The sequence below is a fragment of the Chiroxiphia lanceolata genome, chromosome 2 (genome assembly GCF_009829145.1).
Source record: "Chiroxiphia lanceolata isolate bChiLan1 chromosome 2, bChiLan1.pri, whole genome shotgun sequence".
NCBI lineage: Eukaryota > Metazoa > Chordata > Aves > Passeriformes > Pipridae > Chiroxiphia > Chiroxiphia lanceolata.
In genome coordinates, this window is record NC_045638.1 from 28,872,424 (window position 1) to 28,887,087 (window position 14,664).

The window sequence follows — 14,664 nt, forward strand, 5'->3', positions numbered from 1 at the left end:
AACAGGTCTCTAACTACTGAGTGGAGACTGAGTATGGTGGCAGCCCAAGGGCAAAGGGCTTATAAGAAAAACCTAGCTCAAGTCTTTCTATAAACACAGGATGAGAACCTTAAGGGATCAAAAAACCCAAACGAATATATTTCAGCTTGTTTGGGGGAATGTGTTGTGGAGGGGGGATGTTGTTTTTAAGAAATTTGTATTTTTATGTCATTCAGAAAACAGGACAAAGATTAACAGACAGTACTGGTAACCTGCTAGAGATCAAGCAAAAAATTACTAAGAAAAAGGATTTTTGTAGTTATACGATTTTATTCCTACTTCACCCCATCCAGACAGTATTTTTGGTAGAAAGTATTTCCCCATATCTTGAAGGCTATACAAAATTGCACCTTTTCATGGCCTTCTTACCAGAAAACACAAGGAACATGAACTATCATTTTGCTGGCTTTAATTTGTTGAAAGATGAGAAAAAACAATAAAAGTCTGAATATAAAGCAACTCCAACAGCAGAGTCAGCTAACATCCCTTCCTAGCAACCCCTCCCTCCAGCCTTTAGCCCCCACGTGCTCATGCCATCTGCCCTCAACCTCCTTTCCCTGCAGCTGTCGCTGCAATCCCCAGCAGCAGGCAGGGCTCAGGCAGGTGCTGGCAGTGGCTGGAAGTTTTGGTTCTGCCTCCATCAGCAGCCTACGCAGATGCAGCTACCATGGGTGACTCAACCTGAGGTGATTTTTTTCCATTATTAGTGCAAAAATACTTTTCTTGCTTTATTTTGAAGGCACTGCCATCAAGGGTGATGGGGAATGGGACAGGAATGGGGAAAGCCAGATAGTGCAGTGAGGACATCTTCAGACCCTTCGGTTGCAAACAATGTGAGACAAACAGGAAGGTGGCAACAACCCAATAGAATCCCAAACTGCCTCACATTTAGATACAGCAAGAGGGTAAGAAAAGAGTATCAGCTCACCTTTTCCTGAGTTCTTTCAAAGGCAGTTTCAGAAAAAAACCCACATAGTTAACAAACAACTCATCTGTACTAAAGGAAGCTTTTGGAAAAGAGACCTCATCTTGCCTCTAAAACAGCAGCAGTGATTAATGGCCACATCTTCGCAGTTCGTTTTCTAAGTCAGAGACACAAATAAACTTAATGTTTGCTGGTGGTGTTCTGGACAGCTCTCTCTCCATTCCTCCTGGCAGACAGCATTTAAGTTTACCTCTCTATTCAGAAACATATGAAAACAAAAACAAACAAGATAAAAGAGAAGGGAAAGTCCAGGGAGAATACAATACATCTTAGGTGCCTAGACAAGACAAAATTACAAACCATTTCACACCTAACAACCTTTCCACAGTCCCTTACAAAAATGGGGAAAAAAACCAGACTCTTCTGAGAGGACATTTAGGTAATATTACCTATATGACAGACTGGTGAAACACACTCTGTGAAAGAACAATTTAGGTGTACCTCTTTTTATGCGCTTTCATCCTCACTATCAATAAATCTTCCTTCTCTCCTCAAAATTAAAGCAGCCGGCCACTCAGGACATGGTGAACACCATGAGATTTTGTAAAGGAGATATCCTTGAATTTCTTTCAAGATTCCAAATAATAAAGTGTTTGAATGATTTGCTTCCACTGCTCCTTCTTTTCCCATAGCTCAAACATTCAATGGTCTGCAGGAGTTATACTTCACTGGAAGTGTTAGTACACTTACGTATTGTATAAACAAAGAACAGTCCTCCAACATAAGAAGTTTAACCTTGATCTTGTACAGAAGGACAAAGCTCAGAATCACTGTGGATTGCTAAGTTTTACTGCTAATCCCTTGAAACACTGCTACCTACTTTTCAAGGGATTTCACTTTACACTGTCTATAAAATGCTGAAAATAAAACTGAACTGCTGACCTTCTGTTCCCCAATGGAAAAATCATACATTCACTTTTTAACTAGAAAGAGGAAGAGATGTTTGTTCAGTTCAAAAACCCATTTATTTCCAAAGTTGCTTAAGGAAAAAAAAAAAGAAAAAAAGAGTACATTGTCCATTTCTAGACAATGTTCACTTTATAGTCTTAAGCAATTTATCAATTGCTTTTCAAAAAACCCCATTCAATCTACCTCATAACAGTAGGAAAATGTGAAAAATACATTTATTAAAACAATTTCAAACTTTTTGGCTTACAGAGCACTAAGTAATTTAAGGGCCCTGTTCAGACTCTCCTCCTGTGAGCTTTCCAGTTTAATGTAATTTCAAATATTGAATAAATTCTTAGACTTTTGGATTTTTTATTAGCAGGTCACCCAGACCAGAATTTTTATCCAATATAAAAAGCTGCATTGTAGCAGCGAAAACAAAAAATTGAGATGCTTTTCAAGATAATTTAAATCTCAAGGCAAAGTTCCACAGATTTTCACCTGAATTTGGGGTTAATGAACACATATTTTGCTCATATCTTGGAGAGTTTCTGAGGCAAAAAGCTGCTTTGTAGAAGCAGGGTTTTTGAATGGTACAGCTAAAAATAATCACTAGACATAAGATACCATTCTTGATTCTGTGTTTATGTACGTAAACAAAGAGGCAGCTTGAGAGATACAAGGTTAGATTTCATTAAGAAACAGCTAATACCATTGCATTTATTCCTGTATAAATCTGTACATGTTCGTGAAGAAGACTGCACTATGAGATAGTTATTCAAAAAGCTAAGCTTTTAATTTCCTGATAGGATATGTATCAAGAAAAAGCACAATTTAAATAAAGAAACACTGTTCAATCTCACATGAAATGCGAGTGAATGCTGTAGCTTCATAAGTCTCTTGTCCATCACACTGACTGTGTGCTAATGCTATACAACCAAGACAGTATAAGCCTAGGCAAGAAATAGCAATCCCAGTCTTCCCCTAGAGTTATCTATTCTATCTAACAGCACTTCAGAGTCAAGACAGGAATCCTCTCTTACTGCTCCCAAAACACAAGTGCAGAGGAAACACTACCCCCCACATTTTCCCAAATAAAACAGGTTTCAAAATGACCTGTCCTATAACTCTTCAAAAATGCTTTAAATTTAAAATCAAGACAACATTTTTGGTCTGGAATGTTGGCAGCATTCATTTATTTCAATCAAATCATTTCTTACATATCTTCCTCCAGTTCAAATGAGGTCCTCTTCCAAAAAAATGTACTTGTGAATGCTCTGCCACACAATTACAGCAGCTAGTTATTGTTAATTCCTCAGTCGATGGGGAGAGACACAAAGCCAAGAGAGAAACACCATTCACCAAAAGAGGGGAAAGGATGAAAGAGGATTTTCTGAAACCCTTCTGCCAGGCATCCTCCAGAGAACACAGGCTGCTGTAAGCATGTTAGGAAGATGCTCCTTATTCTGAACTCTTACGTTCAGGTGCCAGCTGCTCTAAGACAGCTTACACAGACAATCTAAAAAGTTGTTCCACTGCTATTATCTCAACACGATTTTCCACTGCACCAGAACTGCCGCTCAAAAGGATAAGTTTCTGAAACTAAACTTTTACTGTAGGAATATCTGACTTTTTTCATAGAAACAGTTACCCAAAACCAAGAGTAAGCAATTAGAAAAGTCTAAATTTCTAAGAGCAAAATATACATTCAACAGGGACCAACATAGCCTAGTGACACTGGACTCTCATCTTCCTTTATGCCTACTCTGACCTCCAGTGCTCAAACAAAACTGAGTATTTTCAAACTCCTTTAAAACTTTTACTATTTTTATCTTATGTCAGAAATTCCTCCACAGTTTACTTTTTCTGAATAAAATCTCCCTGCAGTAAATTGGTTCAAAATTAAACATTTGGCTTTGGCTGCTACATCACATTCCCTTTCACCCAGAAATGTTATGTACTCTTAACACTGATGAGAAGTTGTGCCCTCACATGCTTACAGACCATTTTCTTCCTTACTCCCACCAGATAACAATAAAATGCATCAACAAATGTGAAGGGGAAATAAAAGTAGCCAAATAATTTCCAGACATGGAGAGAGACTGTACTAGAACAAAAATCAAATAAAGGAAAATCAGATTCAAAACCACAGTAGCCACAGAGTTCTCATTCCTTCTAGATTAAGAAAAATTATAAATTTTATATTGCTAATGCTTTTCAATAAAAATTACTATGCCATCAGTCCCATACGCCAGTTTAGCTGAGAGCCATACAAAACACTTCACAGCTTCTTGTCTTACTTGTAGTCAATATCCAAGAGCAACACAGTACAACCCTGTTCTAAGTGGTATTACAACAGAATTAGACAATTTCTTCCTTATCTCAGACCTTACTCAGAGAGGTCAACAGTATTATAAATTCTGCATCAGGTCTCAATAAAAAAGGCTTTCTAAAGAAAATTCATACACAAATATTTGGAGCCATGGAGCAACATATTAAAGGAGCAGCAAGTTACAATCCATTAACTCATCAGAAGTAGAAGACAAAAATTCCCAAATCACCTCAACGTAATACAGAATAAAACAGAAAACAGAGAAACAAAAAATAAAGAGAATAGTGAGAAGTGGGAAGATATATGCATCTGCTCCCTCCCTGGACCTCAGGGAGAACTTACAGAAGACAGATCTCTTCTCCTTTCCTGCTCCACAGAACCTCTGAATGCTTCAAGTGACTAATACCAAGCATTTTTATTTTATTTGTTCTTGTTCTTAAGCTTCTTGTTGAACATTAAGCTCTGAGGAACAGGTCTTGGTCTGAAGTGTTATTTGATGCCTTGTTCCTGCTCCTCTAGTGTGTAATAAATACATTCAGGTTCAAGAAACTCAACCTTGAAATCAAGCCATAGTCCATAAAGGTAAGCAGCACTACGTCATTGCATGAAATTCTGCCCTCAGTTTTTGTTTCTCTTATTTTTAAGAATTCTGCAGGATTACTCAGGGCACTGACTCAGGATGTGGAGATGTCCAAAAAACACCTACAGGCCAGAATCCTTAGTCTGGCCTTTGAGCTGTCATTTTCCTCTACTTCTGCTAAACCACAGGCAGGGAGCAGGTCACAACAACCAGCAGGCTTCTGATCTCTCTGCTGCAACCTTTTTTCCTTAAGAATACAAAGCAGCAGCAGCATCTCCTCACTCAATGGACATAAACCCAGCACACAAATGGGACACCCCCATTTTGGCCACAAAATGATGTTACATGGAAGAGGGCCTACAGCTCACAGGCCAAGACTTCAGGAAGTCTCAGTAATTTACTGCAATCAGAGAGTATGTTAAAGCAGCCATGCACCTAAAGAGTGCCTGAAGTGCAAGTCAGCAGTTGAGAATGCAAGTTTCCATTATCCCTTTGACAGTAAATTCAATTTCTAAGGAGCACAACTGTCAAAGCCTTGCTTATGAGAGTTAGTTTTATAAACATACACACACACACAACACAAGGTTTGTAGTTCTAGTCAAAACATTCAAGTAAATTCAAGATGTCACACCCTTTTGTTTTGAGATAAATGCTTTAGCTTACCCAGCACCCAGGTCTTCATTGTAATGAACCAGTACTCTCTCTAGCAATAATGGGACAGACATTTCCAGATCCTATGCAAATCCAGGGCTGGCAGAAAATACCATTCAGTAATCTTCAGGGAGAACTAAGAAAGGAAAACTAATACTCTGACTGTTTAATCTTGAAAAACAAATTCAGAGATCAAATATGAAGAGATGTCTAACTCTCATTCAACAGCATTTTTGGGGCTGGTATGTGATAACTTGAGAATTAATGGTATGAGACAACTGAGCTTATCGGGGTATGTGCTAAGAGCTACAGATTTTGGTGCAAGACAGAGAATTCAAAACCAGCCTTTTGGGAAAATCTGGATCCCCCAACTTCCTGCTGGGAAATGATCTCTCTGATATCACCTGCTGTACCTACTTGCATAAGAGACAGATACCTAACTTGTGCACAGGAACATGTCTGCTAAAACATCGGTATTGCACATTAGAAAAAAAAAAAAAAGTCAGGCTAGAGGTAAATTTTAAATTGTTAGTAGGAAGATGTGAAACAAGCTGTCACAAGACAAAGACGTGCTAAAAAAATGCAAGGACTCAAACTAGAGAGGAAAAAACCCAGTGTGAGTAGCAATGACAGTAGCAGGGGACCTGCTGGAAGCATTATGCATACAGCTGCTGAATCAAAAAGCAGAAGGATCATTTAAAAGAAAGGAGGAGGTGATAAAAGAGCGTGATGGAGCAGGTAGAAAAAAAGCTTCACAGAAGCTCTATTATGTGGAACAACTAAGAGCAGCTGACACAGACAACAGCCTCCAAAATAAGGAGGGATGAGAGCTGCAGGTGATCCCTGAAACAAAAGGGTGTGGAGAGACAGCACAAAGGAAAGCAGAGATTAAACCTGCAAGACTGTTAAGGAACCTGTGATATCTTCAAATGAGACTCTGAAACCTAAAATCAGGGAAAGAAAAATAGACTGTAAAAGGCTTGTATCTATATGCATGTTATTCTATGCTTCATGTTGCTGCTGGCGTAAAAAATAAACAACAGAACAAGCTCATTTTCTCAGTCCTCTCTGCTTAGTACAATTGGAGCTTTGTTACTACAGTGCAAACAGCAATTGTAATCCAAGATTAATTAACCAAGTTATTAGAAACAGAATTCCACAAGAAATATTCCACACTAACCTTTAAATAGTCTGTTTTGTGAAATTCACCAATTTCAGCAGTTATCCAGTGTCCCACTAGATAACACCCACGAAATCATTCACCAGATACTGAACAAGACGAACGCATGTCCAGTCTCTTCCCATTCATTACAAGTCCAACTGTTTTTAACATCATAATACATTTTGATGCAATACATACCATTTGAATATGGAATGTTACATTCATATGGAACGTTAAGAACACTATAGAAAACACACACATTTACATTTTTAGCCATGTTTCTATGACATAACAATTTTAACACGAACAATGAATCATTTAAAGTTCCCTCAAAGCCTACACACCAGAAGAACTGCCTTCCAGCTATTATCAAATGGCCTTCAATGGATTTAAAGTGACCTACACCAATGCCAGCTGCGTGCACGCTGCTGCAAAGCACCAGCTCAAGCAGTCAGCCCTAAAGAGCTACAAAACAGGCATGGCAACCAGAGGACAGAGGACCTCTGAAGTGTCTGCATTCAGATGACAAATGCTTCTTTATGGGGCACTCACATCTTGGAATAACTCAGTGGCCTCAGCTGCTAATCTGCCTCCTCCTCCAGGAGGACTTGGGTTCACCACCCCTCCCCTGCACCAGTACAGACCTACTGAACTACACTGTGCTGGCACAAGGACTGCTTCTGGTCCCCACATCCCAAAAGCCTCAAGCCAACTTTCCCCAGCATATGACTCTATGTAACTCACTGAAGTCACAAACACTTTCAGCATCTCGGAACATCCTCCCTGTGATGTAGCTTAACTGCATAAGCTATTTTTAAGTGTTTTTCAAGATCATATTCTAAGTCACATCAGTTGTCCCTCAAAAGTGCAGTGCATATTTAAATCTTCTAATAGAAACTGGTGGAACACCTGGATGTATTTATTTAGAAACCACATAAACAGGGGCTCAACAACCTGTTCTGTCAGTGGCATTCCTCTGAACACTGGTTAAGACACCAAGGTTGGTCACTAACTGTTTTATGCCCAGTTCACTAATATATACAAGCGAGCTAATTTGTACCCAAGTGTAACTATTTTACATACATTAACTCAGCTACATTCATGAGAAACACGCTAGATTCTTTCCAGCAGGCAAAGTATTTTTGGCTTAGAAAAAGGGACACTGGATGACAAGACAGCCAAAGTCCATACTGGCTATCATACCACAAAACTACTTGCATCAGGAAAAAGATGGTCATTGTTTTATTTTAACTGAAATGAATTTTCACATATTGATGAAAGCTGTACAGTGTTCTCTCACGAGGAATCCATATGGACTGCAGTTAAAGCACAGTGCAAAGGCCATTTGTGGGCTGTAACATGTACTATCGATACCTACAGCCATGAATTGCACCTGAAGCTATCAAAGCTGGAAAACATAGACAATTGATTCTCAATCAATTTTCATATTATTAGTAAATGAAAACATGTCTGTATTTCAAGCAAAGAACTACAATTACTACAAAGAGAACAGAAAAATGGAGCAAAGAAAGAGCTAAATCAGAAAGTACTGAAATTACATAATTCAGGTAAGATCAATTAATTTGGGGTGTATACGTGTGGTTATGGAACTGGGCTGAGTGGGCTGAGAGTGTTCTTCCCTACTGTCCACAATTACAGGTCATGCCACTAGCATAACATAATGGGCAGTATTCTATAAATTCATTTATTATATTACATGTTTGTAAATGTACTTAAGTAATACTAAAGTTCCATTCAAAGATTTAAAATCAACACTTTAGGCACCTGGGATAACTGGCATAATTACAGAAGATCAATTTTTTTAAGGGAAAGGAATCCAAATATCTACTCAGCACATACCTTTAATTCTCTTCATAGCTGTAAGAATCAAAGTTTATCATAACTAACTAATATGAAACACTTAGAACAAGTATTGCTTTCCTTTGGTTTAAAAACCTCAAAAATTAACAACTACAAACATGCTGAATCACAAAAAAATACTTACACTGATTAGTTAGAAAGGCCAGGGTTATAAAATTTTTTAGTACATTTAAAGATATATATCAGATAATTTGAAAATATAGCGCAAAACCCCATTATCTCACAGATTCTACCCTAGTACATATTTCCTTTTCAGTTTGAAGGAAATTGAATCATTCGCAAAAACAGAGATGTTATACTTAAGACTGGATTGCATTTTTAATTCTAACTAGTTCACCTGTACTTTATTGAAAAATTAATTTTAATTTCAATATCTCATAGCACTTCACTGAACAAGTGTTTAACAGAACTCACAACAACTATCAAGGCACACAAGGACTTCATACATTGTTTTTCATTTAAAGGTTTCAAAATGTCAATAATTGGACTTCATAACTTCCCTCTGGAGAAGGTAACATTACTTTTATTCTATAAACAGAGAATTTGAGTAAGAAATAATAAATCCACCTGGTAAAGTAATGAATGAAGCTAAGATTCTGACTTTTCTGCTCCATGCTGCAGCCACTACAATGCTGGTTATTCATTCAGTGTTCTACCATTTTGCTTTTACTTTTCAGTACAATTGTAATGAGTTTCATTTTGTTAAAGGTTTTTGTTGATAAATCACTGTGAAGCCACAGAGATCAACTACAGTTACTAGAAATTTACATCAAGGTACACAAATTAGCAGAAAGAAGACAACCAGACTAAACACAAAAAGAATCCTATGGGAACATCAGCTTCTATAGGCCACGTCAGGTCTTCAGTGCTAGCCTAAGATACTCTCTATAAATTGAATGCAATTCTGTTCTGCTCCCAGAGAAAACACAAAAACTTTCTTTCCTCTCCATACCTTCAATACTCAATACTTTACTCTCAATACTCTCAAAGCTATTACCTAGTTTTTAGAATTCAAAGAGTAATGTTAAGCCTGCTGCACCACAGACTATGGCTGGCTGCTACTCCTCCATACTTCCCACACCACCATGTTGTGCCTTCAGGAGAAAACATCCCAAGACAAAGTAGTAGGTAGCAGGAGGCAGGAGCCATAAAACAATATCTAGTGCTTAATTAATAGTCTGAGTCTATAATTTTTTCTTGGTTTTTTTTCTGAAAGTAAGAGCTAGAACTGATTTGTCCCAGATCACCGACAGAAAAAGACTTGCTATTTAATCATTCACACAGCAGTCAAAAAAAAAAAAATAAATATCACAACTACACTGCCATATATAAGAGCCGAAACCAAGAAATACATCCAGTTCACTTGTTATCTTTAGTTTCAAAAATAACTGCTGAACTTGAATCACTCACCTTTGGCACACTGTTAAAAGGATCCAGGCAGTGAAAGGTAAAACTCTCCAACAAAGTTATATACACCACCGTCTGAAACAATAAACAATACGTATTTTAGTTCTAGCACTAAACTTAGAAGACCTACAACTAGGTAATTTAGTTTTCATGCTATCAAAATCTCCTGTGAGAAGCTAAAGAGCAGCCAGAATGGCTTGAACTTGATTCACCTGTTTAGCACAAACAGACTCCATTTCATATTTAACTTCTCTCAATGAATACAAGGTCATTTTAACCACAAACAATCCAAACCATCTACAAAGTCAGCCTTCCTAATACTGAGAAAAATCAGTCAAGAAATGGAATTAAAAATTTAGCCTAGTTTTAGAAAGATTACATTTTAAAAAGCACCATTATCTTCACTTTCATATTAGTCAGTTTAACTTGTCTGTATTTCCTAAGAGAAAGGAAACACCATTGCATGTGGAAAGAACGTACACCAGCATAACCATAGCCAGCAATTTTGTGGGGCATCTGAGTATTTCCACCCAGGAGGCACTCACACCCACTGGGATGTGTAATCCAGATGGATTAGTACCACACGTGGCTTGGGGCCCCCTGGCACAAGAGATAGCGACCCAACAAAATTGAGCTCTGACAGAGGGGGCGAAGCTGCTCGTAGGGTTTGAGAACTTCGTTGAGGGAAATTCTGGCTGGATCTAAAGAAGCCATGAGTTGCTAAGCACAGCCACATGCCCCCTGAGAAGTGATGGGCCTTCTTCCCATGCCTCGAATTCTACTGGACATGGCCCCAGCTGCAGCCTCAGCTCTGCCAGGAGCTGGATGGTACAAGCCTCCAGAGGTCCCTCCTGGCCTCCATTGTTCTGTTAAGTATTTCTAGCCACAGAAGTTACTGTTCAGAAGAGACTTAAGAGTATTTAAACATTTTTTTCTGCTTTTCAATGACCCTCCTAACTCCATAGGATGTCTGACAAATTAGGCAGCATAAACCCATTAAGATCCAATTCAAAAAGAAGAAAAAAATTCTGAGCAACTTCCTGTGCTGCAGCCTCTACCTCAAAAGGAGGATGTGTTACAACTCCTACACAACCTGAGGGCACTCATGCACAAATGTTTCTGTTCAAAGTCTTTTCTGAACAGATTCCAACCAGTTGTCACTTTACAAAAGCATCCTATGAAGAAATTAAACTTAAAAGAGCAATCCATCCAATGATCCCATGGATCATAGCAAAGCAAGGGAAGAATAAAAAGTATTAACAAAGGTATTATAAATACCTTATGCAGATGTTTAAAAGGGAGATTGAGACTTCCACTCATTAATAAGTGGAGCAAGAGAACTACTAAAGCCCCAGTTTGACAGATATTTAAGCATAAACATATTGTTAGGGGGTAAAGCATGAAAGACTCTCTGCCTCTCAGCTCCTGGCAGCTCACCCCTTGCTCCCCAGCAGCTGCGAGGGGAGACAAAACATTTCCAGCTCTCCTGAAAAACACACGAGATTAAAAAAAAACCCAAACAACAAAAGAGTAATGGAGGGTAGCAAATAATGAGGAAGTGTTATTCCAACAGAAGAGCCTCCTGATCCAGTTCAGCACCTGAATGAAGATATGCCTGTGACAGCAGAAAGCAGACAGGACTGCAGGGTGACCAATCCCTTCTCCTCTGCCAGCTGGTGGCTGGAATAGCTGCCATCCCACCTGTGTTTTCAGCTTTCTGCAGACAAAGACTGCAGGTAACCACATTTTGTTATCTCAGTTTTCCTAACCAATTATAGACCTTACCTGTGTTCTCACTGAAAACGGCTCTATTGAAATTATAGGGCAGATATCAAGTAACTTGGAAAGATACTTTAATAAATGAAGCAACATTAAAACCCTGAGGCAGAGCAGATATATTTTCCTGCTGGCTGGATGTTTTGTAGTACATGTTTTTTTCCTGTCAATAATACAAGGGGTATTTTTAATATTAATGGGGAAAAGTAGGAAAATAAAAGTCTTCATTTTTTGGTACAAGATCTTCTGAATAGCACTACCTTTCTTTTTCCTACCTCACGAATTATCTACAGCCCATTACTATCTATCACTGAAAAGCTATACCAAGTCTCTGATTTTTTTTGTTTGGTTGGTTTTGTTCCTTAAAGAAAAACCCAACACCCTCTCAATTACTACTTCCATCTTCACAAATGCACACTTGCACACCGAATGTGTGTTTGAAATTGAGCCAAAACCAATACTGTTCATCACCAATACTTGAAAAACTAATCAAAACAGACCAAAACTTCACCTAAAACATTGTGACTTACCAAGTGACTCAAATTCAGGATGGAAACTTGGACCTCAAATATTCACTTATATTTAAAATATGTTCCTTGAAACAATCTTTCAGTTACAGAAGTTTCAGGACCTTTCTTCTCACAGGGCAACAAATGGAAACAGTGGTTAGGGTCTGGGACTACCTGCTGCCAGGCAGTTTGCACCAAAAATGGGGTTTTCTGATTCTTCTGCTGTGTCCTACCAGCCAGGACTACAGACAGAAATGTTTGATAGCAAACTGGGATTGCTGGGGGATGAACTGTTAAACTTGGAGAATACAAAATCATTCTCAACCACCTTCAAAAGCCTTGAAGCATATGGGGCAAACACTGTCCACCCGAAAGACAAGGTGGCACAACATCAGAAACCTTGGGAAATCAAATCAACAACTTTTTTTGAATGGCAGCAAAGTAAACAGAGGCACAGAGCTGGGCAGTCATGTCCCATGGCATCCCCAGTGCCCATCAATTCTGTATCATTTAGCATGATGCCCATTTGTCACACCTCACTCAATACACATACTACTGCAGTAATGTTGGCCCTACTCCATGTAAAATGCCACAGCTCCTTACCACTCATGCCAGTCTTCATAGTCTGACTTTACTTGAGGCTCAGAGCAGAGGAACAGAAGACAATGATAAGGAACAGAACACATGATTACAAACATGCAAGGCAGAAAGACAAATTTGTCCACACCTTAACAGTATCCTCAATGACTCATTTGTTTTCTAGACCAAGGTCTTCCAAACACAAGAACTATACAAATCCCACGGTAAAAAGCCCTTTTCAACAGCCAGAAATAAAAGTTTGACCTTGAGGCTTGCAAACAAGCACCAAAAGGTAAATATCAATAACATCTAAGCACCTTATATTTCACTGGGTAATCTTTAAAGATGACAACCTCAAAGAATAAACTAGGGCCCTTGTAATGATTGCGCTACAAGTAACACCCACAGTTATTAACCACCTCTCTGTTCACTAATAGCTCTATTGTGCCCCATTTTCTTTATCTCCATGGCTAAAATCCAGATTCAACGTTATAGCACCTATTTCGATGACAATTCTCTCAGGCTCTCTTCCCAATACCCAATCACCTCCTACTTATTCCTGACACGAAATAGCTAAAATAATCTCTTTGATACTTAATATGCTAATACACAAGAATGATCTGACCATAAACCTGTACCACACAGAGTGGAAATTTTAACTCCAATTGACGTATTACTGGTGACCTTCTGGAGAACAAATGAAAAGCATCACATTAATACAAATTCTCCTGTGGAGAAGATCAAGCTGGCAATCTGCCAGTTCATTACACCATCTAGCTTCACTCCAACATTAAATATTGCCTTTCTTTGTAATTGACTGAAATACACTGGAGCAATTGCAGGTAACCACTTTGGGCTATTAAAGTATTCCATTAAGACTTCTCCATTAGGCAGATATTTCAAATGAAGTTACATCAAAATAGGCTATGTTCAAAATATTTTAACTATGCAGACAATTGGGCAAGCACAATCCAGTTTCATGGAGTAGCAAACAGATCAGCCTAAGTACTCAAAAGCTCAAATTTGCCTGAATTTGCTTAAAGGGCAAAGAAACCCGCCACATTTATTTAAGATTCTACTATATGCTCAGTATTTTAAACCTCCTAGTCATATATATCCACTCAAAACTCACTTACTATTACCTTCTTCTAAAGCTAAGAAAACGGTAATATTAAAATAATACTACACTTTCAGACTCAGTACATGGAGAAAATACATGCAGAAAACAGAAAGGAGGACTGGATTCACATCATACTTAAGGTTTCAGAAAGGCAGCAAACTGCAATGCTGCATTATAATACATGTAAAAGAAACAACCAAGTTAAAATCCTTTTATGCTATGTACTCTACACAACTAAGCTTTTCTCCTCTTAAGATTGTGGTTCTTTAACAGCAAAGAAGCAAGTGAAATGAGGTATGAGAATAAGTTCACTGCCTTGCATGCAGAAAAGACTGCCAGATACTTCAAAACACTGGAAAATATTTGAACTTGTATGCCAGCTGTAAAAATGAGACTAGCCCTTGAAGCAAAGACAAATTTCTGTGTTTAAATGGGCTTTTTTAAGCAGTCCAGGTTTGGAGCAATCACCAGACGCTGCACAGTTTAGCCTGAGAAATTCACGTCTCAGAATTCTGACACGTGCATCTTCTCTGTGCTCCCATCTGCCATGCCAGAGCTGCAGTACACCTCCCGGCTGTGCTGTTTGTATCAAAGAGGAAGCAGTTGGACACGTATCATTGGTCGTTCAAATAACTATTTTATTTTTGGGAGGGGCAGGTAGGAAGAGAAATGCAGCTAGAGAAAACATGCTTGTCTCACACTCGTCACATACAACCAAAGAGGCTGCGCTGACCTATATTTTCATTTAACTCCTG

General features: G+C 38.5%; 1 protein-coding gene across 5 annotated transcripts in view; it reads right to left on the reverse strand.

Moving 5' to 3' along the window:
* Nucleotides 1-14,664, reverse strand: part of NCK2 (NCK adaptor protein 2) — an 85,634-nt gene that overhangs the window by 43,855 nt on the left and 27,115 nt on the right. For 3 of the 5 annotated variants that reach the window (XM_032679935.1, XM_032679936.1, XM_032679934.1), the window contains exon 2: nucleotides 9,929-10,000. The gene's annotated coding sequence lies outside the window, so the exon portion shown is untranslated. Of the gene's footprint in view, nucleotides 1-6,655; nucleotides 6,741-7,281; nucleotides 7,303-9,928; nucleotides 10,001-14,664 lie in introns of those variants that run through there. The other 2 variants (XM_032679939.1, XM_032679938.1) reach the window with 2 other exon arrangements.